Source organism: Amblyomma maculatum, chromosome 10, assembly GCF_055883805.1.
Source record: "Amblyomma maculatum isolate TAMU_Amacu chromosome 10, ASM5588380v1, whole genome shotgun sequence".
NCBI lineage: Eukaryota > Metazoa > Arthropoda > Arachnida > Ixodida > Ixodidae > Amblyomma > Amblyomma maculatum.
The window spans coordinates 178,685,304-178,708,859 of record NC_139353.1 but is presented as its reverse complement, the minus strand read 5'-3'; positions in this window follow the sequence as shown (position 1 = coordinate 178,708,859).

The window sequence follows — 23,556 nt, the reverse complement described above, 5'->3', positions numbered from 1 at the left end:
CAATACAAATATATTGCTTTCAAACGCAACACATCATTCGGTTATTGCAACTGTACATTTTATTAATAAAATATATTTAAGTCTAAATTATGCAATAATAAAACGGCACTTCCTGAAAATGGGTAATCACGCCACTTCATTTTTCTTTATAATCCCGTTATTCAGACGCCACTGGCATACAAGATATGGTCTTTGTTTCATCTACCGGCCGTTGTAAAGCTTTAAACAAAATTCACCTGATTAACCTCAAATATGAGAGTTGCCATTACTCCGCATAGACGATGGAACCAAAACCAAGACTTAGGATACATATTCTCGGATAGTGAGGCACGCTATAAGGCTTATATAATATAGTTTTTTTAAACCAAGAGTTCCATAAATACCGCTAAAAACTAAGGACACCTGTCGACCCTCAGTAGCGAGCAGCGGGTGACTGAATGGAAATATTTTACATTCAAGCGAAAAAATATAAATTACAAAATACAGGGAGATGATGTGCGAAGGCGTTAGTTCTAATTTCGTGTCCTTCTTACGCTTCTCCCTGGATTCATTCTGAAGGCCACAAGAAATCAATACTCTATCTGAGGTTTAAAATCTGCATAAAGGCAAACTTTCTTATCAATGGTACAGACCACGAGTATCAACTTGTCAGCGCTCTCTCCAACTGACATGTTTCCTGTGTTCACGCCCGCCGACATTTACCGTCTATATCGGAAGCGCAGAAATTCAGATGCCACTGAGCGCTGCCTTGGACTTCTTCCTACAGTCATTTTCCAAATTTGAATGATAAATTCCCCAGAGAATCCCGAGCTTCTGCTTACTGATCAGCTGGACATGATGTCCTTAAGGAAAACGAGGAAGCGAACTATATAGCCCGAGTTTTCACAAACCGGACGGATATCTATTCCCTATACCTTACCCCTCTGATTGGACCTTACGGTAACAGGCTGAAATATCTTAGGCTAGAAAGTAGAAAGTTTTTGCCACTTTACAAATAACTGCCTTCCTGGATAGTTGTGGACTGAAGATTACAGACCAACACATTTCCTAATTTCATATATACGAAGCAAATTAGTGCAGCAAAATACCCAAGTCACCGTCCTTTGTGCGCGCTAGCACACTTATTGGCCTGAGGTAACAGCTCAAAACGTTGACGGGAGCACAAGACGAGAGGAGGACCCAGCGAGCGCTGACTTTCAACAAAGTTTATTTTGAAACGCATACAACTACTGATGCATGTTTGCCACACATGCCACGTACAAGTGACTTGCACACCTCTGCACAGTCATAATCGCACCACACGTGACACATAAACGTCTCTCGCACACGTGGCACACTCACTTCTGCTCACTCACGGAAATGATTGCACCTTTAGCAGCTCAAGTTCTTTTTAAATTAACAGCAGGGACCATTTACTTACACATCTTTTCCGCAGACTGGCTAATTCAGCGGCCTGAAATATTTCACAAACCAGCTGCTGAATAATTGAGGCCGCTGAGATAGCCAGACTTCGACAACGGTTTGTAAGCAAACAGTTCCTACTATTAACAGAAAAGGAACTTGAACTGCTAAATTGCGCTGAAATGAGTGTGCCGCGTTGTGTCCAATAGACAATTTATGTGGCACGCGTGGTGCAATTATGACCGTGCAGAGGTGCGCAAGTCACTTGTACGTGACATGTGTGGTAAAAGGGTGTCAGAAGTTGTACTTGTTTCAAAATAAATATTCAGTAGTCGTTGTGCTCCTTCTCGTCTTGTGCTCCCGTTCACGTTTTGCGCTGTTACGGGAGGATAGAAAACCAACAAGCCCAAGCTGTTATTCTCGTTAACTACATTTCTTGAGAATATCATGGACAAATCAGATCAGAAGTTAATACTGTCACACCCTACGCGGGAGCAGAGGAAGATCCAACTAGTCCGGAAAATATGCTGGCAGCGGAGCCGTGGATTAGGAGTACCGAACATCTACGTCCTGCCAATTATTATCTTTAATAAATGCTTCATCTTTCTCACATGCTCGCTGTTGACATCTCGAGTAATGAACTACACAAACGGGCCAGATTGTTGAACTTCAGCTTTAATATAGACAGTCCCCTTTAGCAGTGTTGCACGGGGCAATTGCTATAAAATCAAACAGTCATCATTTCAGTAGCGGCAGATGCTGAACGAACGATAGATTGATACATTGAGCTCACGGCCCTCATACGACGATCAATTTTGTGTGCAGAGTTGTTTTATTTAAGTCTTCATACGCGCATAGCGCCAGGAAAAAAATATATATATACATTGCTAGAAAAAGTAGGAGCCCTCCAGACACGCTTCATACTTCTTTCTAATTGTTGGGCCACGTAGTGCTCACAGCAGAGAATTAGCATTCTGAAGGAAGAAAGCAAGGTAAGCTCATAAAAACTCACGTTGCCGGCCTTCAAAGGGAAATGTCGACACTGCACAAGTGGCATAATCGCAGTAGTCGTAGGATGCAGTGTAGTTGTGGGCCGTGTCTGCAAACGTTCCATAGATTAACAAAGGAGAAACACCGAGAGAAAAGATTTTTTTGGCGTGTGCAATTGAAGCACTATTGGGCGCGAGTACATACTATGGCGCCACCTCTCGGAAACGCCCGCATGACGAAGTAAGTGGGACAACGCACGTTGAACAGCTGCTGTAGGATGCTTTCCTAGGCAGTTCAGTTGCATGTTAGCGTTACGTTGATTTATTTATGTAATATACACCTCGGTCTGGGCCTGTATAAGCTTATTTCGAGGTATGAGACCCACTCATTCGGCAAAAAAGCACTTCACCGAATCAGACGTTAAGGACGTTGGCGAGCTTTAGTGCTACGATCACGCGCACCGGATGCAGCATATTTGCTGTTATAAATAAAACTAAGGCTATCACACAATCAGCCAAATGTAAGCAGTCAGTGCACAGGTGATGGGATGCCTGTGCAAGAGCAGAGGACTGTCAGGAGATTGACAGAGGTTGAGCGCCTTCGCATAGCGCCGGCGGGAGCGGCACCGTTCGCCTTCTTCCTTGAACGTTTGTTGCAAATTGCTGTTTTGTTGCAAACATATATCTATTTTGTCCTATCATAGTTGATATTTTCACATGTACAAATCTGTACCATGAATTTTGTGTATTTTATTTTTCATTGTACTGTCCTATGCATGGTAGGCCACCATGCCCTGCCTTGTACATTCGGGCACCTGGGCCTTGTCAAGCTGACATGACAGCTTTTAGCCCAGGTGACCCTTCAGAAGCTTTCTGAAAAATAAAATTGAATTGAATTGAATTGAATTGAATTGAACGTAGTAGAGCAAACAGGTTTGACCGCGGGGATGACATGGATTAATTTTTAGCAAGTGTGAAGACGTGTGTTCCACGCAGCGAATTCTTGCGCACTGACGACCATCATTGACACTATTGGTTAGAGCGGACATTTGTTTTTCCCGCGCACAGTAGGTTTTTTTAAGCATATCTCGATCAGTACGTCACAACATGCATGCAATGCTCTATCTTTCGCGTATTCACGGACTCTGTCTTTTGAAATTATTACAGTACTGGATACGCTGCCTGAGACAACTCACCACGCATACCGCTTCCCGAAACGCTAGAATCTTCTAGTTCACTTCAGTGAAACTTGCGTGTCAACGCGTTCATTTAGAATAATTTGAGACCTTCTGGCCTTCGCAAGATCCCTCTTTTCTTTGAGAGGGTACTGCTCTATGAAGAAGCCAGCATCTTTTCCATCCTTCCATCAATAGTATCATTAGCTTCAGAAGTGATAAGCGCATATTAAAATACACGCGCCGTTTTTTTTTTTGTTTCGCGCACCAAACTTTTAGCGTTAGCTCTATGGACAAAATCTCGCTCGCTGAAATGTCTAAGCGCACATCATGATTATGATCACTCGCTCATTTGCCCGTTCAAATTTTAATTAAGGAAAGAGAATTTTCTAAGAATATGCTTCGGGTAGCAATGGGAGCTTGCGTCGGGTTCCCTCGCGCATGTCTGGGTACAGAACAGTAAAGGGCACCAGCAACAGCCTAAATAAATTTCAGCAGCCTCAGTAACGATGCAAGATAAAAAAATGCACGGCTGGCACTCTATATCAACCCAAACAACAAAAATAAACCGCGATTATTAGCTTTTAAAACACATAAATTCAATCGAGCGTCTGCTTCAGCAGCAGTAAGAGGAGTCGCGTGATCCCACTTTCTCTCCTAGGTCGACAATAGCTCCGTTGGCTCCAGTGGTGGCGCTTGCGCCCAATTTAAAAACTATTTTACTGCGCTTAAAACTATTTTACCGCGCTGTTAATACTGCAGCTCCAGGTAGCTTATGTGGCCAGCAATTGACGCCACCATGGTATAGACAAAAAAGCGAAGAAAGTGATTAATTCGCCCAGTGGTGTTTTCGCGACGTACGTTGCTCAAAAAAAGTTTCTTTTTTTTGTCATATAGCCCGATCATATATTTTCGCTTAGAGCGCCTGTCGCATATGGCGCAACCGCCGGTGTGAACTTGAGAAAGCCAGCGCCTAGAACTTGCCTTTGCTATCTGCCAATCTTTTCCTAGCTTTTGTGTAGAGAAAAAGATTGGGAAAGGGCGGACACTCAACAGAAAACTGCCCGATGAAATGGCGCGCAACTTGTTGCTTTGCCGCCGTTCGATAGATGGCACCAGATGCCGCTGCAGAGCCGGAAAATGTGATGTTAAGAAAATAATTTCATACTCGCATACCGAAGGCATTCTGGGGTTTATACCTGAATGCGTTAGCCACTGCCGGCGTGCGTATTTAAGACCTTTAATTGCAATGTGAATTGAAGGCTGATGCTTGATCATGTTTTCTAGGGATACCAGAAAAAACAACTTACGATAGGTACGCGCCATGGCCACAACAAAGTACGCGAAATGCGGCCAACGCTGTGCTTCCGACCGGCTCGTTCGCACACATAGTGGATTTGAAGCTTGTTCACTCTCATGCAAAACTGTGCCTTTGTGTTGCTGCGACGGTTACGCATGACGCCTAAGTGTATACAGTAGCGTGCGGATGTCTCTCGCTGTTTTGCCGTGTGGTAGAGAATACGACCAGTTTATAGAATCATTCTGCGCTGTATTTTTCATCTTGATCAAATATTTACGTGGGAGGTCATCCCACGGAGGCTGGCATTAAGGATGGCGACCGTTGAAATCGGTTTAACCGATTTCAACTAGTGAAGTGATTAGAGGTATACCAGAATTCTCAAAATCGCCTGTTGATGATTTTGTGCTCAATAGTTATGGCTTAAATGCTTCCTAATTATAATGAACATTCTAGCCACAAATTATGCATTCTAGTTACTACGCCAAAGCGCTGCAGTAATATATTCCAGGAAGCAAGTGGTCTAAGTGGTCTGAGAAACATGGCGCTCAAATCTATGCACGTGCATGAGTGTGCGAGTGGGCGCCCTGGCGTTCACCGGAAACGCCAGTGGTGTAAGTGCCGGATAAGTCATTAAAATTAAAATACAAAAAGCAAGTCAATAAAGCCTTCAGCTTTTGTCGAGCATACCGCACACAAAGCAAACTGAAATGCACTATTAACGAAATAATTTTCTAGATTAAAATTACTTACAGTAGAGAGCTTAATACATCGGTTGCGTGCGTCGCGACATCTATGCTACATTGACTAAGTGAACTAGGATATTGGCGTGGCGTAATTGCGTTTTCGACACTTTAAGGTGCCGCAACTTCTTTTTCCTCACTGGTTTTCCCTAAGCCAGCTAAACGGTGATCGTGGCGCCTCTGAACGCTGCCTATATAAAGGTAACGTATACTCACTGAAGGCAGGAATTGGTGAAGGTAATTGCATAGTCTAACCTTTGTCATATTCTCGCATCTTGACGCTGTTCATGGCTAGTTTTGCGTCTATTAAGAATCAAAAGCATCCAATTATGCATCCTAAAGGGGAACGCACCCCAGGAAAAGTGGCAGTAATTTATTTGAATGTTGTGAATTTAAAAACTAAAAAAACTGTACTCACAGAATTCCAACTCATGTTTTAGCGCTGATATAAATAATGTTAATCAATTGCGACACAGAAGCGACGAGAATGGCGGGCTTTAAATGTGCTCTTATTCGTTTTGATAATATTTCCGTTATTTGCCGACAAGCTGCCGCAACTGGCATGATCAGCCGATTAATGGAAGCAATTGAATTCAAGTAAACAATTTTATTGCGTATGCGTATTAGTTTATGTACTGCATTCTATACTAAAAAAAAAACATATGGCTTTGGTGACATTTTCTTTGTTTTGTTTTATTGTTTAGTGATGCACGAGGCCCTTCTCTTGCTGCACTTTTCGGGCAATGACAATCCACTCCGAGTGGTACTGTACGAAACAATACGAGTTACCGCATACAGCGTAACCGAGGACGAAGTATTCCGTGGTACATCTAACAATATATTTTGGCGGTCTGGTTACGTAGGAGCGGTCACTAGCGTTAAATCGAGTTTTGAGCCATTGTTTAACCCGATACCTCTGGAAACCCCATTCACGAAAGAAAAAAAACTTGTGTCGAATTCGGCGTTCTCGAAGACGTGAGTAAAAATCATTAGTATATATCTGGCAGATTCTATCTGGCAAGAGACATGACCTGGCATTGATTGGTTGGCGGGTTCTGTGACGTCACGAGAGATCATATTATGACCGAGTAGGCAAGAACTGCCTGTTCGGGTAGCTGCTATCCGATGTGAGTGTGATATAGAACGCGAGCCAACCCTCTTAGAATATGAATCAGATATTCGACCCCTGGTTACGTAGGCGCGTTCTTGCAGCATGATTAAGGCGGTACGTTTTGTATATGTCGGTTCTGTGCCACATATTTTGCAAGTCTACTGCTCTATTTGGCTAGGCAATTTGGGGGAGAATACAAAGACAACATCAGGGTAGGGGGTAATTTGGGGAACAATTGAGGCACACAAAATAAGAGCAGGAGGTAATCTGCGGGAAAATAGATGAGCAAACCCAGGGCAGGCGGTAACCTGCAGGAAAAAAGATGCGCGAAATCGGGGCAGGAGGTATCTGTGGTACGATAGATGCACAGAATTAGAGCAGGAGCTATAATCTGTGGCGCAATTGAGAGGCAAAAATAAGGGATTCACGAATGAGTGCGAAGCAAACTGCATGTACGCAAGCGAGGATCTTCCAAAGGCATTCGCGACGGTATTGAATAAATCCCTCGCGTCGCAACCTTATATCCAGAGCTCATGAGTTCGCATATCTGCGAGTAGGAAACCAGAAATCTATTCGAGTCATCCAGCTGCTGGTTACAAGCTTCCCCGAAGATGTCTGGAAGTCGCCACCGAACACAACGAAGATGCATCAAAATTTCAAGGTGTATTTTTGGGCAGGTTCCTGCTCTAAATTAGTAACCAGTCCTCAGTTGAGTGCAAGACAGCTGTAGTAGTTGCGGATTAAGTGCAGGATCTTGAATATTTGAGGGCTGGGATTTAAAAAATTCCTATGCAAAATCTGCTACCCCATTCGTGCTGAAATAACGTTTACAAAGTAGCAAAATATCGTCTACGTTATCTGATAAGTGATTCAACATCGGTACTTGCCTAGATTTTCCGAAATCGAGAAAAAACTGCTCTCGGCGGCGTGCACAATTTTCGCAGAAGAGAGTCGAAAAGCTATTTTGACATGATGCGTCATCTGCTGGGCAGCGAGGAAAGCGCGCCAACGGCCGGGATGCAGCTTGTCTCACTGATTGACAGATGACGTATCATGTCAAAATAGCTTTTCGACTCTCTTCTGCGAAAATTGTGCACGCCGCCGAGCGCAGTTTTTCCTCGATTTCGGAAAATCTAGGCAAGTACCAATGTTGAATCACTTATCAGATAACGTAGACGATATTTTGCTACTTTGTGAACGTTATTTCAGCTGGAATGGGGTGGTAGATTTTGCATAGAAATTTTTTAAATCCCAGCCCCCAAATATTCAAGACCCTGTAGTTGAAGGGTAAAGCTAGATTCGCATGATGGCACCCTTTGTAATATATGTGCTTCCCACCTTATGCAAGAAGAATATAGTCGATGGCGAGTTCTATGTTCTCGCTGAAGATATTTATTTATCAGGGCCTAAAAAGACCAATGGCACTTAATCAGGGGCACGTCTCCATCTAACAAACTTTCGCTTGCAGCACACTTTAATTGCAAGCGCCTTTCAGTAAACGATGCCAATAGTTACTATGTACAGTATGGGAACGTTGTCATGTGCAGGAAAAAAGTGGTTGGCTGTCCAAATTCTATTTAAATCAAGTTTTGGGCTACAAATTTGAAAGACGTGTTTTGGTGGTGCAGTGGTTAGTCCGCTCTACTGCTCTGCCCAAGGAGGTGGGGTCGTATCCCGGCTGCGGCGGCCGCTTTTCGGTGGAGGCGAAAAACAAGGCGCTCGTGTGCTATGCGATGTCTGAGGACATTAAAGAACTCCAGGTGGTAAAAATTTTCGGAGGCATCCCCCACAGCATCACTCACAGCCTCAGTCGCTTTGGGGTGTTAAACCCCGCAAATCGTAACCCCAATCAAATTTGAAAAGTAATCTCTTCTGAGCAGTCATGTGCTGGAATCATTTAATACCTAAACATTAAAAAAGGCAAACTCTAGCAGATAACACGCGTACCGTACATTTTCGAACGAAATATTTCCCATTAAGCGTCTGCAACATTGGTATTTGAAGCAAGATAATAATTACCTTTGTTCACGACAAATGTGCCTTGGCCAGGTGTTTCTCCAAATGACACGTCAAAAATGACTGACCTCCTACGAGAAAACAAATTTAACAGATTAAGAGGACATGTGTGCAGCAGGAAAGTTTTGTACGCTTAAATTACACTGGATGAACAGATCTACAGTTATGAGAAATAAAATAAGTTTCATTCATGTTCTACGCGGCAGTGCACGTTTTCCATGCCGGTAATTAAATTTCTTCACAAAGCAAGACAGCACAAAAAATTCACCATGTAAATATTATCTGGCCGCCGTAAGGATAGCGGGCTGTGGGCCACTATAATACACAAATGCGCATTAGGAAGCAGTCGAAACATACCACATTTTGTGAAAGAATGCTACCACTACAATCCAGCCGCTTCTTATTCTCAAGTCGTGCAAGTCGAGTCTGCAGGCGACTAAACAGTCGCGGAAGCGAATCCCGTCAGAACAAGCAAAATCATGACATATTGAGCAGTTTTTATTTAGCATTTTTAACGCGTTTCATTCACTTCAATTCCACTCTTGGCTTCACGTTTCTTGGGTCGTGCTTGGAATTCCTCCATTTGGTCACGCGACTGCGACATCATGAACTGGTCCCCGAATCAGGAGTTTCACTACACGACGCCAGACTCCGACAGGATAATGGGAGTCCACAGAATGGAGCCTTGAAGCCATCACGTTATAATGTCGAAACTTATTCGGCCTGTCTTTTCCTCAATGTTATTTCATGCCGGCAACTGCAAGAAGGCGTATATATAGTGTTGCGATTGGATACCTGAAGTATTGCGGACGCCATTACGCTAGACTAATTACTTCGCGTTCTAGAGTTCTCAGTAGGGCGTGAAAATTCTTAGCAACGGGATTAATATTTACAACTCCCGCGAAGGATGTGTTAACAATAGCACCTGTTCCGCGTGCTGCGCCTTAAAGAATATCTAATCATCCTGCAGAAAATCCACAAAACGTCTGCCCAAATCACAACCAATGACATCGCATAACAATACTATGTTATGTTAAACAGGGTAGTGGTAGGTACTTCGTTATTTCAAAGGTGATGAGTCATACATATTCAAGACTTCGTTATTTCAAAGGTGATGAGTCATACATATGCAAGACTGTGGGCTTATGCTGCTTCAGTACTTTATTTTACTTCTACAGCGCGTTAGATGTTAGAGCGTTTTTTTCTTCCCTATATATTCTTTCTCCCTTCGTGAAGTGCCTCGTGCACGGCGCCTTAGTTTTCGAATACCTTCAGCACACTGGAAGGGCCACTAGGAGAAACACTGAAAACCTGGCTCTCAGTGGCACTGCATTTACCGACAGCGAGACCAGTCACCCATCACACACATAATATATTCTAAAGATTCTGGTTTTTCTCTGAATAACTTCCGTTCAAATATTGATTTGGGTCGGAGTCGCTGTGACAACCGAGCTTTAAAGCTTGCATCCTTCTTTTAAGCTCTCTCAGCACAACTGATTACACGAAGTGATAGCGGGGAAGAAGGGGAGGGGGGTGCAGCCGCGACCCACTTTTGCCCGGCTATCTTGAGGAAACTCCTTTCACCCCGAGCAGTGCTTATAGGTGAGAGAAGAAAACGTCCTTCGTTTTTTCTGTCTCCCTTTTATCTATCTTCTCGCCACCTCTTGTATCATTTTTCACTTCCAGGTCTCTCCGGCCACGTCACCCCGCGACCGTTGCAAGGGTTGCATTCCCGATGCCGCGGGTAGTTTGAACGGATTGCGTGTAACGAACCTAAGGAGAAAAATATAAAAAAATTGCCGAACGAAAGGGCAGTGTAACCATATCCGACTTAGGTATAGGTGTCCAGCAAAAAGTAAGCAGATACTCCGCCTTCTTTTTTTGCGAACGCCAAATTATACAAAAAGTACAAAAATATTATGAATGAATAAGTGATGTTAAAGGAGACATCGCGTCTGCTCTTCAGGTTAATGTCCAGCGTCCACCTATAGTACCAACCTTCCATGCGCGCAAAAACTTACTAAACCACAAAAACAATGTTTAACTGGGCCTTCGCTCGTACAACTAGGTTACATTGCATGCGTTGCTTTGCTATTGCGAGCTGATGGCGCAAGTAGACGGTAAGTTCTAGAGGTCGCATATATAGTGCGCACCTATGTGGGTGAGTGCTCCCTGGTTCCCTTGAATACATATTTTGTACTTTCCCTCTAATGTTGGGAGCTGCTCGCACTCTACTTAATACGAGAGGACGTTAGAGCGACCAGTTAGAAGCAGCAATGGTAAAGTAGTCGAAAAAATGTATTAAAGCTAGCTGGTGAAAGCGAGCGCGCATCTATTAAACTCCAAGACATAAATCCCCAGAGAGGGGAAACCAACAGAAGGGGGGGGGGGATTTATACGCGCGCACTGCATGCGTCTTGCCGGAAGCCCCTACGGATCAGGCAATCTTCGTGCGTTTTTAGCCGCCCTGCTAAGCGAACGCCCCTCCTCCCCATTTGCATTACAATGGTAGAATTCATTGTCACCTTTATAGCATCACTAAAGGAGGGCTCGGCGCTGTCTTTGCCACTTGAAGGTACAGGCAGCTTCACCCTCTGGTATTTTTCTGTTTTTCACTGTTTATTATTTCATGTATAGAGGTGGAGCCTCCAGAGCATTAACTAAAGATGCTGTAAGCCGTTATATATATGCTAGATAGCGACTAGGACAAAGGGACCTAACCACAGTCGTAAGGCCAAAACGATCAATGCTTATCAGGTCTTCACTCATTGTCAATTCTGCTCCCAAATATTGTTCCTCACCGCAAAAACGCTGCGCCAAACAGAGCATTAGGGCATTGCATGCCAAAAATAACCAGGCTGCAGGGTACGCTTCTCAGTCATCCAGTAGAGAATTCATATCTCTTCAGAATAAGTAAATGTCAGCAAAGTAAAGGCGATACCCTGCCCCACTTCTGAAGACATAGGGATGTTCAGGAAATCGTTATTGAAATCTTCATACCAGTGAGAAGCAAACCCTGCCGCCTGGTTACTTTCAGCAAAGACAGTACATTTCCTCGCCCCTTAGTCGATTTTCTGTACAAAGTCTGTAGCAGTGCCTCGCAATGAGAGCCAGAAAAAAAAAATATTCAGTTGTTTCTGTTCATTAAATAAAAAAAATTGTTGCATCGTTCTAATTTGTTCAGTTAAATAAAGTAAACCGAATTTGTTTCTAATCTTAATACCAACCTTGGATGGCCACGGCCTCCCTTGAGGCGCCATACCATAGAAACCGTTTTCGCTTGCGAGTCTAAATGCGTTCTTGTGAGACTTGAGCACTTGATGGCACTGTCGTTGGTCGGTGTCAAGATGGCCACAGCGTGAGGAAATGCGGAGAACATCTAAGATAAAGAAAGGTATACATAATATGCACGTGCATAAATAAAAATCGCGTCAAAGACATTTGTTTTGATTTATTAATGAAGTTAGCAGAGGCAACATGCTGGTGTATAGTTATGTTTGAGAGATACCGGAATGTTCCCAAAGAAAGCCTTTCATTCTGCTGAGGGCGGTATCTCGTAGCTTGACATGCAGACATGCCACAATTGGTTTAAACAACATTTTGGGAAATTAAGTGCCTGGTTATAAATAAACTGCAGATACTCTCCTTATGTGTGCGTTTCGTTTAGAGAGTGCTGTGAAATTTAAATTTATTAGGAATTTAGTACACGATATACCAAAACTTGAGCTGAAGCGCGGGTAAAACAACTTAACATATTTCTCACTGGTAGAGGTAGCTCAGAGAAGTGAGGCATTTAACCAATTGGGCTTAAAAGCCCTGTTGTGTGAAAAATCGTGAATAATTATTGGGTGTGGTGATATTGTCTTAGCGTTCTGCGTAGTGACGTTGCTTAGAAGAACAAAATAGGTAGTCATGTAATCGAAATAAATGCGTTTTCTTGGGTCGCGAGTCAGACAAGCCAGCCTTATTGCACTACATTCTATCTTTATTCTGTTCTTAGTACATGAATACGGGTCAAAATGGATGATTCATAAGCATCACTTATGTGTATATATTTATATAAAATATTTTGCTAGGTCCTGAAGAATGCTCACTCAATCTGGGTGTTCACGTTGCCCTTGATACATTTCCCTAATGACCTAAACACTCTAAATGAAGTTACTAAATTAAGTTTCCTGAATGCACATTGAAATTTGCGTAACATAGAAGCATTATCGTACACTCGTTCGACTGGGGAAGAGCAGCATATGTTGGCAACAAGCGTAGCGATCTAAGGCAATGGTGCGCTAGAATACTAAGCAATCTTTTGCTGCCTTTAATGCTGTGCTGTCATACTAGTGAGGCGAAACAAATCTTTCGCTCAGTTATTTCATCGACACAGGTATCAGGACGTTGCGTGGATATAGGCAGGTTGCGCCTCATAGAAAGCTATGGCGTCGGAGAAGACGAGTGAAAAGGCTGAAGGAGAATAAAGCTTCTACGCGGGGTTATTCGTGGTCCCCAATAAAAACTATTCTTATGCTCTCCCGGAAATCTCTCCAGACGCAATAATGATGGAGGCACAGGGTCAATGCATTTCGGGGTCGCCTCGTCTTGCTTTTGATATTCGATGAGAGATCTTAACCTCCCCTGGCTTTAAATAGATACATTGGGGGCGGCTAGGGACTGCGACAACTAGATAACGCCACCTCTGATTATTTTGTCACCAGATGCTGGATTGCTAGATGCCATCGGCTTCACACGAAAAAGCTTCTCTCGGACCAGGAAAACTTTGTTGTCAACTATAATTCAATGCTTCTTCAAAAGCATTTGAGCTATCCACGTGGTAGAAGTGAAGACTCCTGAAACTAGCCTGTCAAGTCCTGAAGTATTGTCGCTGTGTTAGTGGCAAACTTTGGCTAACATCGACGAAAAGAGCGTGCGTCATGAACACCGATGCTTTATTTTAATTCCCAAAACTGTCCTGGGCGTGTGGGAGGCCATTTAAAAGACCACTATTTTATATTTCAGTATTTGTCTGCGCACGATGATGAATATTGAAAGTAATCAGCTTCTCCTGCAACCCCTCATCTTCAATACAGAACCACCGCGGGACGTGCGTTACACTGCCCCCTTCGCAGACGAAGTCCGCCGGGCGAGTCAAGGTTCGTCACGCTGATAGCAGTGCTTCATGCGGGCCACTTGAACTATTTGAGTCTTTCGAGAACGACGACCATGGGTGGTCAGGCGAGAGACATGCGTTTCAGCACAACGAAAGGACCAGTATAGCGGTGCAACAGTTTCTGGGACAGGCCGCGCTTACGCAACGGCGTCCAAAGCCACACCAAGTCACCAGGGGCATAATTAACACCTTTGTGAAGCTTGTCGTAGCGTTCTTGGGAGGCTAAAGAGCGAAGTCTAGTGAGTCGGTGAGCTCCTTCAGCCAAAGAAAGAGTATGCGCTAATGAAGTTTCAGCTGGGAGTGAGAAAGGTAAAATGTGTCCAGAGTGCTTCGTGGATGTCGAGCGTAAAGAAGAAAAAAAGGACTGTAGCCTGTAGTTTCGTGCTTAGCAGTGTTAAATGCATATGTAATAAACGGAAGGACTTCATCCCAGTTTTTGTGGCGAAAATCGGTATACATTGCGAGCATATTGCTAAGCGTACGATTGGTGCTTCGGTAAGGCTATTTGTTTGTGGGTGGTAAGGAGTTGAATGGAAAAAATGGCATGAGCAGAGACGAAGAAGTTCTTCTACAACTTCTGCCGTAAATTGTTGCCCCCGGTCACTTATTAGCACACGAGGAGGCCCATATCGAAGAATTATGGACCTTAGGAGGAAGGCCGAGACAGAAGCAGTGGCTGACAGTATGGCAGCAGTTTCACAGTACCGCGTAAGATAATCTACGCACATGATGATCCAGCGGTTCCCGTTGGCGGAACGAGGAAATGATCCTAGAAGGTCAATTCCCGCCTGTTCGAATGGAGTTCGTGGCGGCGTTATAGACTGAAGATGACCCGGCGGAGAGCAGGTTGGGTGTTTGAAACGCTGGAACTGGAGGCAGCTGGCCACATAACGTTGAGTAGTCTGACTCATCTTCGGCCAATAAAAACGTTCCTTAGTCCTGTGCAGTGTCCTGGCAAAACCCAAGTGTGCAGCAGTGGGATCGTCGTGCATTACCCGAAGAACCTGACACCGAAGAGTTGTAGGAACTACCAGAAGAAACCGTGCACCTACTGACGAGTAGTTCATCCTGTATAGTAGACCATCACGAATTCAGAATGACGTCGCAGGGTTCGGGGAACTTGCCGCATCAAAAAGCGGTGCCAACTCGCTGTCGTTCTGCTGTGCAATCTTGAATTCACTAACATCAGGGAACTTTGTAGGGGTAGCACCATATATTCATCCAAGATCGCACTCTCGCAATCAGTGCTTTCAAGAGGCAACCGTGACTAACAGTCAGCATCACCGTGCTTACGACCACTCTTAAAAGACACAGTAAAATTGAATTCTTGGAGTCGCAAAGCCCACCGCGCAAGGCGTCCACAGGGGTTACGGAGGTTTGCAAGCCAACATAAGGAATTATGGTCCGTCACAATTTTAAATGCACATCCATAAAGATATGACCGAAACCGTTGCACATCGAAAACAACAGCTAAGCATTCCTTTTCAGTTAGTGCGGATTGCGCTCAGCCTTGCTTAAAGAACGGCTTGCATATGAAACGACATATTCATTGCCATTGTGGCGCTGTATGAGGACCGCACCAACTCCGACTGCGCTAGCGTCAGTGTGAAGTTTTGTTGGAGCTGATCGGCAGAAGTGGCGTAATACAGGTCCTGATGTCAAAATAAATTTTAACTGACGAAAGGCGGAGTCACAATAAGTAGTCCACTTGAAACGCACATCTTTTTCAGAAGACAAGTGGGTGAGCTAGATCAGCAAACTTCGGAACAAAACGCCGGAAGTAAGAGCAAAGCCCCAAACTCCTGAGCTGTTCTAACGATTTCGGTGGTTTAAAACAAGTGACAGCTTCTATTTTTTTGGATCAGGCCTAACTCCATCTTCGTCTACGAGATGTCTAAGTGCTACTGTCTGGCGTTCTCCAAAACGGCATTTCTCGGAATTGAGTGCCAGACCAGCTTTCTCAATACACTCCAAGACAACCTCTAATCGACTGTTGTGTTCACGAAAGGTAGTTGTGAATATTACTACATCGTCCAAATAGCACATACAAATGTTCCACTTCAGTCCGCGCAAAACTGTATCCATGAATCTTTCGAAGGGGGCTGGAGCGTTGCATAATCCAAACGGCATCACATTAAATTCATATAGTCCGTCTAGGGTAATGAATGCCGTCTTTTCTTTGTCTTCCGGGTGCATGGGAATCTGCCAATAGCTGATCGCAGATCAACTGAGGAAAAATAGGAGGCAGAATGCAAACAATCAATGGCGCAATAAATGCTTGGCAGAGGATACACGTCTTAGTAACAGCATTCAGCCTTCGATAATCGACACAAAGTCGCCATGTGCCATCTTTCTTTTTGACTAATATCAGGGGCTGCCCACGGACTAGACGATTCTTGAATGATGCCCTTATGCAGCATATCACGAACTTGTTCTTCGATCGTCTGACGCTCTGATGGGGATACACGATAAGGCTTCTGACGGATTGGATCAGCAGTCCCAGTATTTATTCTGTTCTGAGTACGGGGAATGGGAATCCATGGTGGCGAGTCTCGAGAGAAATCGAAGGCCGAAGCATGTTTCGACAGAACTTCCACTAAACTGCAACGATCACTTGTTTGCAGGGGTTTGTTAATCATGGAAAGAAATTTCGCTTTATTTACTGCTGAGCATGCGGTAGGCTGGAAATTGTCTGTGCTGAGCACTGCGACTGATTAAACACCGTCTTCGTCAAAGTTGGCAAGCTTTAGGCCACGTGGTAATAGAACAGGTTCATTAGAGCAGTTAGTCGTGCACAAAGAAGTATGACAATTCCTGACTGAAATTGTGCAACGGGGAATTAGAACATTTTTCTTCGCGCAGTTGAGAGTGAGTGGTTCAACTACAGCGTCGAAAGCATCACTGGTACAGCTTGAACAAACAACTTGTATAAACTCTGCTGACATTGCAGGAATAATTGTCGTCCAAAACCGAAAGCGTGTCAGGATTGGCCGGCGAATTTTCACACAAAGCAGATTCAAAGCGAGTATTCACAGAAATGTCTTCATTGCGAAAGTCGAGGGTAGCCCCACATTGTTCCAGAAAATTGAGACCAAGAATGACATTGTGCGTTGATCAACCAAGTACTGCAAATTCGGTTCGGAATGTGCGGCCGGCGATTACGAGATTCACGGAACAGACTCCAAATTGGTTAAGTGGTTCGCCACCAACACCACACAGTGTCGTCGCTCTATCCCAATCAAACATAACTTTACGACCAAGGCAGTTTTTAAAAGTGAGGCTTATAATAGAAATGGTTGCACCTGTGTCCACCAACGTACGCCATAGCACGCACACCGTCCACAAAAACTTCAATTCTATTCTTTAACATTGAAACGGGTAGAGGCATAGGTAAGCTAGAATAATTTGCGACCTCACCTCCATCGGTCGTACTGACTAGTTTCCCGGAGGTGGCGACCATCGTCGGGGAGAAGGTGAGCGTCATAAGCGCCGAGATGGTGGTGTCAGGCTGCGGTCAGAGGCCGGTGATTCATTTTGTTTCAGCGCCGTTCTGTTCTCTTGTCGGCTAGGTGTTGCTCTATACTCATTACGACCAGTTGTTTCTTTATATGGATGAGAATTGTCAGCGGGAAACCTTGTACGGGAGTTCACCCACTGTCGGCGATAGTGCTGGTATGGACGGCGATTGCGGCAAAAACGGGAAATGTGGCCCATCATTCCACAGGTATAGCACACCGGCGGCTCACATTCACGCGATGAGTAAGGCTCATCGTGGCTTGGGTCGAACGTTTCATGGTCTGGATGTTGACGAGGAGGACTAGCGTGCTGGCTGTTGTAGGCGTTGATGGTGGCAGGTGGTCGGATGTTTGGGCCATGAACAGCAAAACATCGGATGTCCTAGGGAGATATATCAGAGGGAGCATAACAGGCAAAAGGTGGACGACCGTCTACCGAAGAGATTCCACTGTAGACGGGTCTGCCATGAATCCCATTATCGTTTTGCCTCCGAAGATCTTCGCGGACAATCTGCCGAATTGTCTGTGCCATGCTCGTCGCTTCAGGCACATCCACACTGGCGACCGTTGTGACATTTGGCAGCCAAACAAACTGCAGGATGATACGGCGTCGCTTCAAACCTTCAAACGTGATGTAGTGTCGGGTAACATCAGCGGTGGTACTTAAATCATCCTCGCAGATTAGAAAACTGTATACGTCTACCGCTACTCCTTTGAGGAGGTGGCCCACTTTATCTTCCTCAGTCATGCGAGCATCAACTAATCTACGCAGTTTGAGGACTTCTATGTAAGCTGTGCAGGTCTCCCCCGGTAATTGCGCTCGCTGAGCCAGAGTCTGTTCGGCGCTCTTTTTTCGAGCATCGGCATTGCCAAATCCCGCTGTCATTTCTTCCATGAAGCGATCCCAGGTGATAAGGGATGCTTCATGATTATCGAACCATGTTAGCGCCGTTTCTTCAAGAAAGAATACTACGTTCGCCAACTTGGTCTTTGCATCCCAGTGGTAGTATTTGCTCCCCCGATTGTAGTGGGTGAGCCAGTCATCCACGTCTTCCCCGGGCTTGCCATAGAAGTGCCTGGGTTCCCGATAGGGCTGTGTGGTGGTCGCTTGGGCTGTTGGCATTAGCTGCGTCGGAACATCTGCTTGTGCCATCTTCGTCAGTAGAGGGGGTAGCCTAGCTATTCTTCTGCTTCGACGGGGTAGGAGAGGTTCCGTGGAGATCGATACCCGCAAACTCCACCACAGTTGTTACGTGGTTTATCTACACGGCGGGTGTTAGATGCGCTGGTCGTTGGCACACCCAGATCGAACCAAAACCGGCTTCCTCTTCCTCTTCAGCTTCTCCTGCAACCCCTCATCTTCCTTCAATACAGGACCACCGCGGGACGTTCGGGACACTATCATAAGCTATGCTGACTAATCCTCAATATGCAGAATCACAACGACTAAATATCAGGTGACAATTCAGTGACTATGTATACAGCAAGTCATGCTGTGGGTTAACAATACAGCTGAATCGGGGAAGCCATGTCACCTCGTCCTTTGACGACGCGTAAAAGAAATAGTAGGACTTCTGCGTATTCGAATGGTCTATATATATAGCGAATAAAACGACGCAGTCTTGGGTGCTGAATAGGGCACCACCGAGTCGCAGAAAGTTCAGTGTGAATATAATATATCTACGCAATATCAGTGTACCTCAAAAACGTTAGAATTAGCCCTTTATCGCCAGTTTCTCTCCGGGTAGATGACGTTCACGGGGGCGCCAGGGGCCGCTTAAAAGCCCTTCTTTATCGGCGGGCCCGGTGAATTTAAGTTTAATATTGCAGAATTAAAAAAAAAAATGTCCGGTGTTCACTAAGGCACGTAACTTCACCCTGTAGATAGAAACTGCTTGATCGGCTGGGACAACGTTGACAGCGCTGCCCTCAACGTTTCGCATTTGTAGCAAGAGTACAGCAAAGTCGGCGCTAACGACATTGTCTCTGGGGTTGCACGTCTCGTGTGGGATGATCGGCAGTAGCGAGGCAAGGCCAGTGTAAACAGTGTTGTTGGAGATCCGCGATTGCATACGATATTATTTATAAATCATTTTTCGGTTCATTAGTGACGTACTCAAAGCCTATCATCAGAGCGTGTCTGTAGGAACTGACATAAGAGAATAAAAATGAGGCAAATTTTTAACACTGGAAAATCTAAAAAAACCAAAGCGAAATGGGGCCGCACGTTTTGCTCAACCCGCCTCTCTTCGTCTTTGTGCGGCAGCCACTTGGCGAACTATGTTCACTGGATGATTGGATTTGGCCTGGAGTCTTCGCAACGCCTGAAACACAAACACTTCATGAGGTGTCTCGCCTGGATCATCCATGACGGACGACTGCTGCGGTTAAATTGTCAAGACCTTTTTGTGATCTGTTGCACCACCTTATAACAGGTAACCGGTATTTAAACCGGCATATAAAGGTTTGTGGTTCGTTCGTGGGTATCGGCACCAACATATATGGCGGAATCAAGGAAGAACGAAATCAACCGTCTGGCCAATGCGACCTATAGAAGCATCTGCCCGAGCCTACTATGCGCAAGCAGGGTAGTTCGGGCGAAGGCGGCGCTGGTATTTTATTTTCAACAGCGGTGGAGGATATACAGCGGAGCGGTGGCAGAGCGAGCGCAACGGCTCCAGCGTAGCTGCTGTTTAGTGACGTCGTGGTTTTCATGTCACCAGGCGAACGCGCGGCTACCTCAGTTTCAGAGGCGGCGCCGCTGCCCGCGACGGCGGCTGAGTGACATTATAGCTTTCACTTGGGTTATCCTCGGTTCAAGGTCAAACATGTGGATAAAGCGCACACGGCGAAGAAGTTACGGAGAGAAGCAGTAAAAAGCTCGCTATTTTAAAAAGTCGTACACCCACAAGAAATCAAACCAGCTTCCGAAAAAGTTAGCTTGCTTCCCCGAGGCACCATTGTAATATATCGCCGCAGCTGGGTACGCCTGTGTAGAGCTAGAAACCACAGCCGCACTGTGCCATAAACATCGTCGTCTTCTTGAAGTTCTATCTGCAGCACACTATAGCGCTGTGTTGCGAACATTGCCGCCTTCATAAAGTTATATCTGCGCCTCTCCTTAATTTAACTAGGCCAGTGCGCAACACACACAGGCCATTTGATCGAGTGCGGCCGAGCTCCGCTAGCGTAGTGTAGAGCGCGTTCACCAGTTGGCGTGACAAAATTAGCAATGCTCTGCATTACTGCACTTAAGGAGATTTAAGCGCATGTACCCCTCGAATCTTTCCTTCAGAAGTGAGGGCTTTGAGTTTCATCGATTGCTTCCAATTTCCAAGCACGATTGCCGCTTATAGCTCCTCAGTAGGGTGCGGGGAACGACTATTGCGTACCAATGCTACGACGGCTGACCGACAAACATTATGAGAGTGACAGCAGCACAAAAACCCGGTGATCTTCTATGCCTCCTGTTTCGAGGTTTCTTCTGACGTCCTTAATGCGAACGGAACCAGAGGCGGCATGGACGTGGGCCCATCTTCGTGACTTCAGTACCATCGATACAAGAGGCCGAATTGTCGGGTGGAAAACAGAGTTGCACTTTTGACTTTCATGGCTGGGAACGCCTGCAAGCTTGCAACTGAGACAAATGTACCTTGTCTTTTTTAAAAGCAATTTCTTTAGCTTCTGGTTCAGGTCTATCAAGACGTCAAAATATTGTCTTGAAGAATGAAAGGAAAACAAGATCAGGCTAAGAAACGTGTAATACAATGTTGCTTCCTCAGTAATTCATCCTGTGATTTATGCTCCTTGAATGTCTTATGCTCGTCTAAGATCGCCATATGTGGAGATTTTGTAAACTCTTCATCACAGGGCTTGAGATGCTAGCTCAATTTAAAGCCCGCGTTATTATCTGATGCACTTGCGATCACAGACATTTAGGTCGGGCACCGATAAAATGAGTTTGTTCTTCGAAGCACAGCTAACAGGGAGCCTCTCCTAGTAACTAAAGTCATGATCTTTACCGTTTTTTTTTTTCATGCCGGATCACTGAAAGTATGTTATTTTGTATTGTCCTCGCGTAAGTGACTTGTCTGCATATATGCATCTCATCGCGGTCATGGCGCAATCTCCATCCTAAAGAAAAAAATTACGGTGGGTACCGTTTTTAGTGCATGATACAATTTCATTGCAATAGCTTCCGTCTGCGACTATCCTTAATAGTTTTATTTTCGCGGCAATTAATATTTGATCATTTGACTTCCAGTGCCATTATTTTTCCCTGTAATATCTCACACCTTCTTCTTGCATACAGCTCAAAAATATCAAACTATCCAGCTGCTTGTTTTAGGCGACCAACTGACTTAGTTTCGAAGAAAGGCTTTAACAAGGCGCTACGAGAGAGTCTGCGCGGTGTATAGGGTAGTATATCTTGCTCGGAATGAAAGAGGACTGGGCTAATTCCTATTCCCATCTTGCTACCTCAATTGAGCAAGCAGAGTTGGCAGCTACTCTTAGCTTTCTTATATCATGCGGTCTTTTACGGCACATCTCGAGTGAAAGCTTCAGCGCTCGCTCGTGTCACTTGCCAACTACCACCTACCAAACGCAGGTTCGTTATTTTTCGCTCCATGCAGCGGCACTCTTTATTTACTATACAACGAGTTCTTTAAGATTATCGCACATATAACAACAAGTTCGATCAAGGAGTGGGAAAGCCGATCGGCTGCCTGTTCACGAAATTTCTCTTAAGAGTGGTGGTGACTACTGGCTATTTTGGGGGAGAAGATACTGGAGTTGCGAATAGTGTTAGTCATCACAATGGAATCACTCTTGGCGACCAAGGGCGCGGAGATGATGTTGTAGTGAGGGGAAGGGGATAGATAAGTTGGAGAGAGTGGCAGAATGCAGTAGCTGGCTCGGACGCACATGATCATATATGAGCCTATGAAGCCCTATAGACCACAGCTCAGGCTGGACTCCTCCATAAAATTCATAAGTCAATGTACGGAAAGTTGGTTTCTAGCCGGGTAGAGCAACTGTGCTTCTCTATCAGCAGGGAGACCAATGTTCCGATAGCTGGCTTTAAATCGAAGTCGGTGTCTAGCAGAGGCGGGGCATGGAATGGATCAAGTCACCAAGTGTGCCAGTGCAACCGAAGGGGTGGCGAGGCAGGCGGAGGAGGGAGCTCAGCCGCAGGCGTATATACGGGACGGGGTCCAGATGTAAGAGGAGGATTTGTCCTTCCGGGGAAGTTTAAGCGACCGCCGCTGGAGAGGTTCTGCAGCGGCAACACGGCGTTCCGAGTGGAACGACCTCAATGCCTTCATCAAGAATGGTCTTGAGAAGTCATGAGGTGTTCCATCCGTGCTGACCGGCTCCCTATTGTCTTCGGATTGCTTTGGCCAGGGGATAGGCTTCCAGATTATCATAGACCCCAGCTTATACTGGATCCCAGTGGAGGGCCAGTTGACGGGTTATATATTCCCATTTGAGCCTCTGCTGAGCACCTGTCCTGTGTGTCTATTTGTGCCTATTTGTGAGTGTCTTTTTGCACTATTAACCTTTATTTTATGTGACTTTCCTTTATGACTCTCTTCATTAGGGTTCCTTTAAAACCCTCTGTACACAACTGCACACTTTACTATATCGCGACCTTTCTCACGGCATCTTCTAACTTAGCCACATATTTTATTTTTCTGGTAAATAAAACATTCCAGTTTTCGATATTGCTGGTTTCTTATTGTGCCTACTGAACACAGCGAGGAGTACTTAAAGGAAGAGAGAGCTGAATAAGTGTTTTGCCAATTCATTCTTCGTATATTTTCGAGTCGGAGAAACCATCAGTTATTTTCTGTGCTCCTAACGTCATATGTGCAATCGAAAACACAATTTCTGAGCGATTCTTTCAACGTCTAATTCAGATATCATGTTTTCCCTTTGTGCTTACATTTTTTTCTGATAATTTGCATGTCATATTCATTTTGAAGTAGAAACATTACCCGCGGGTTTCTGTTCGTAAAGTAGGCAATAGATTCCTTAAGGAATATATCAATATTTAATGCTGACAAATTACTTCATTTAGGCAATAATTCATACAGACATTGCAACAACTAAGTTTGCTTCTTTAAACAAATCCCCTGCGCCTTTC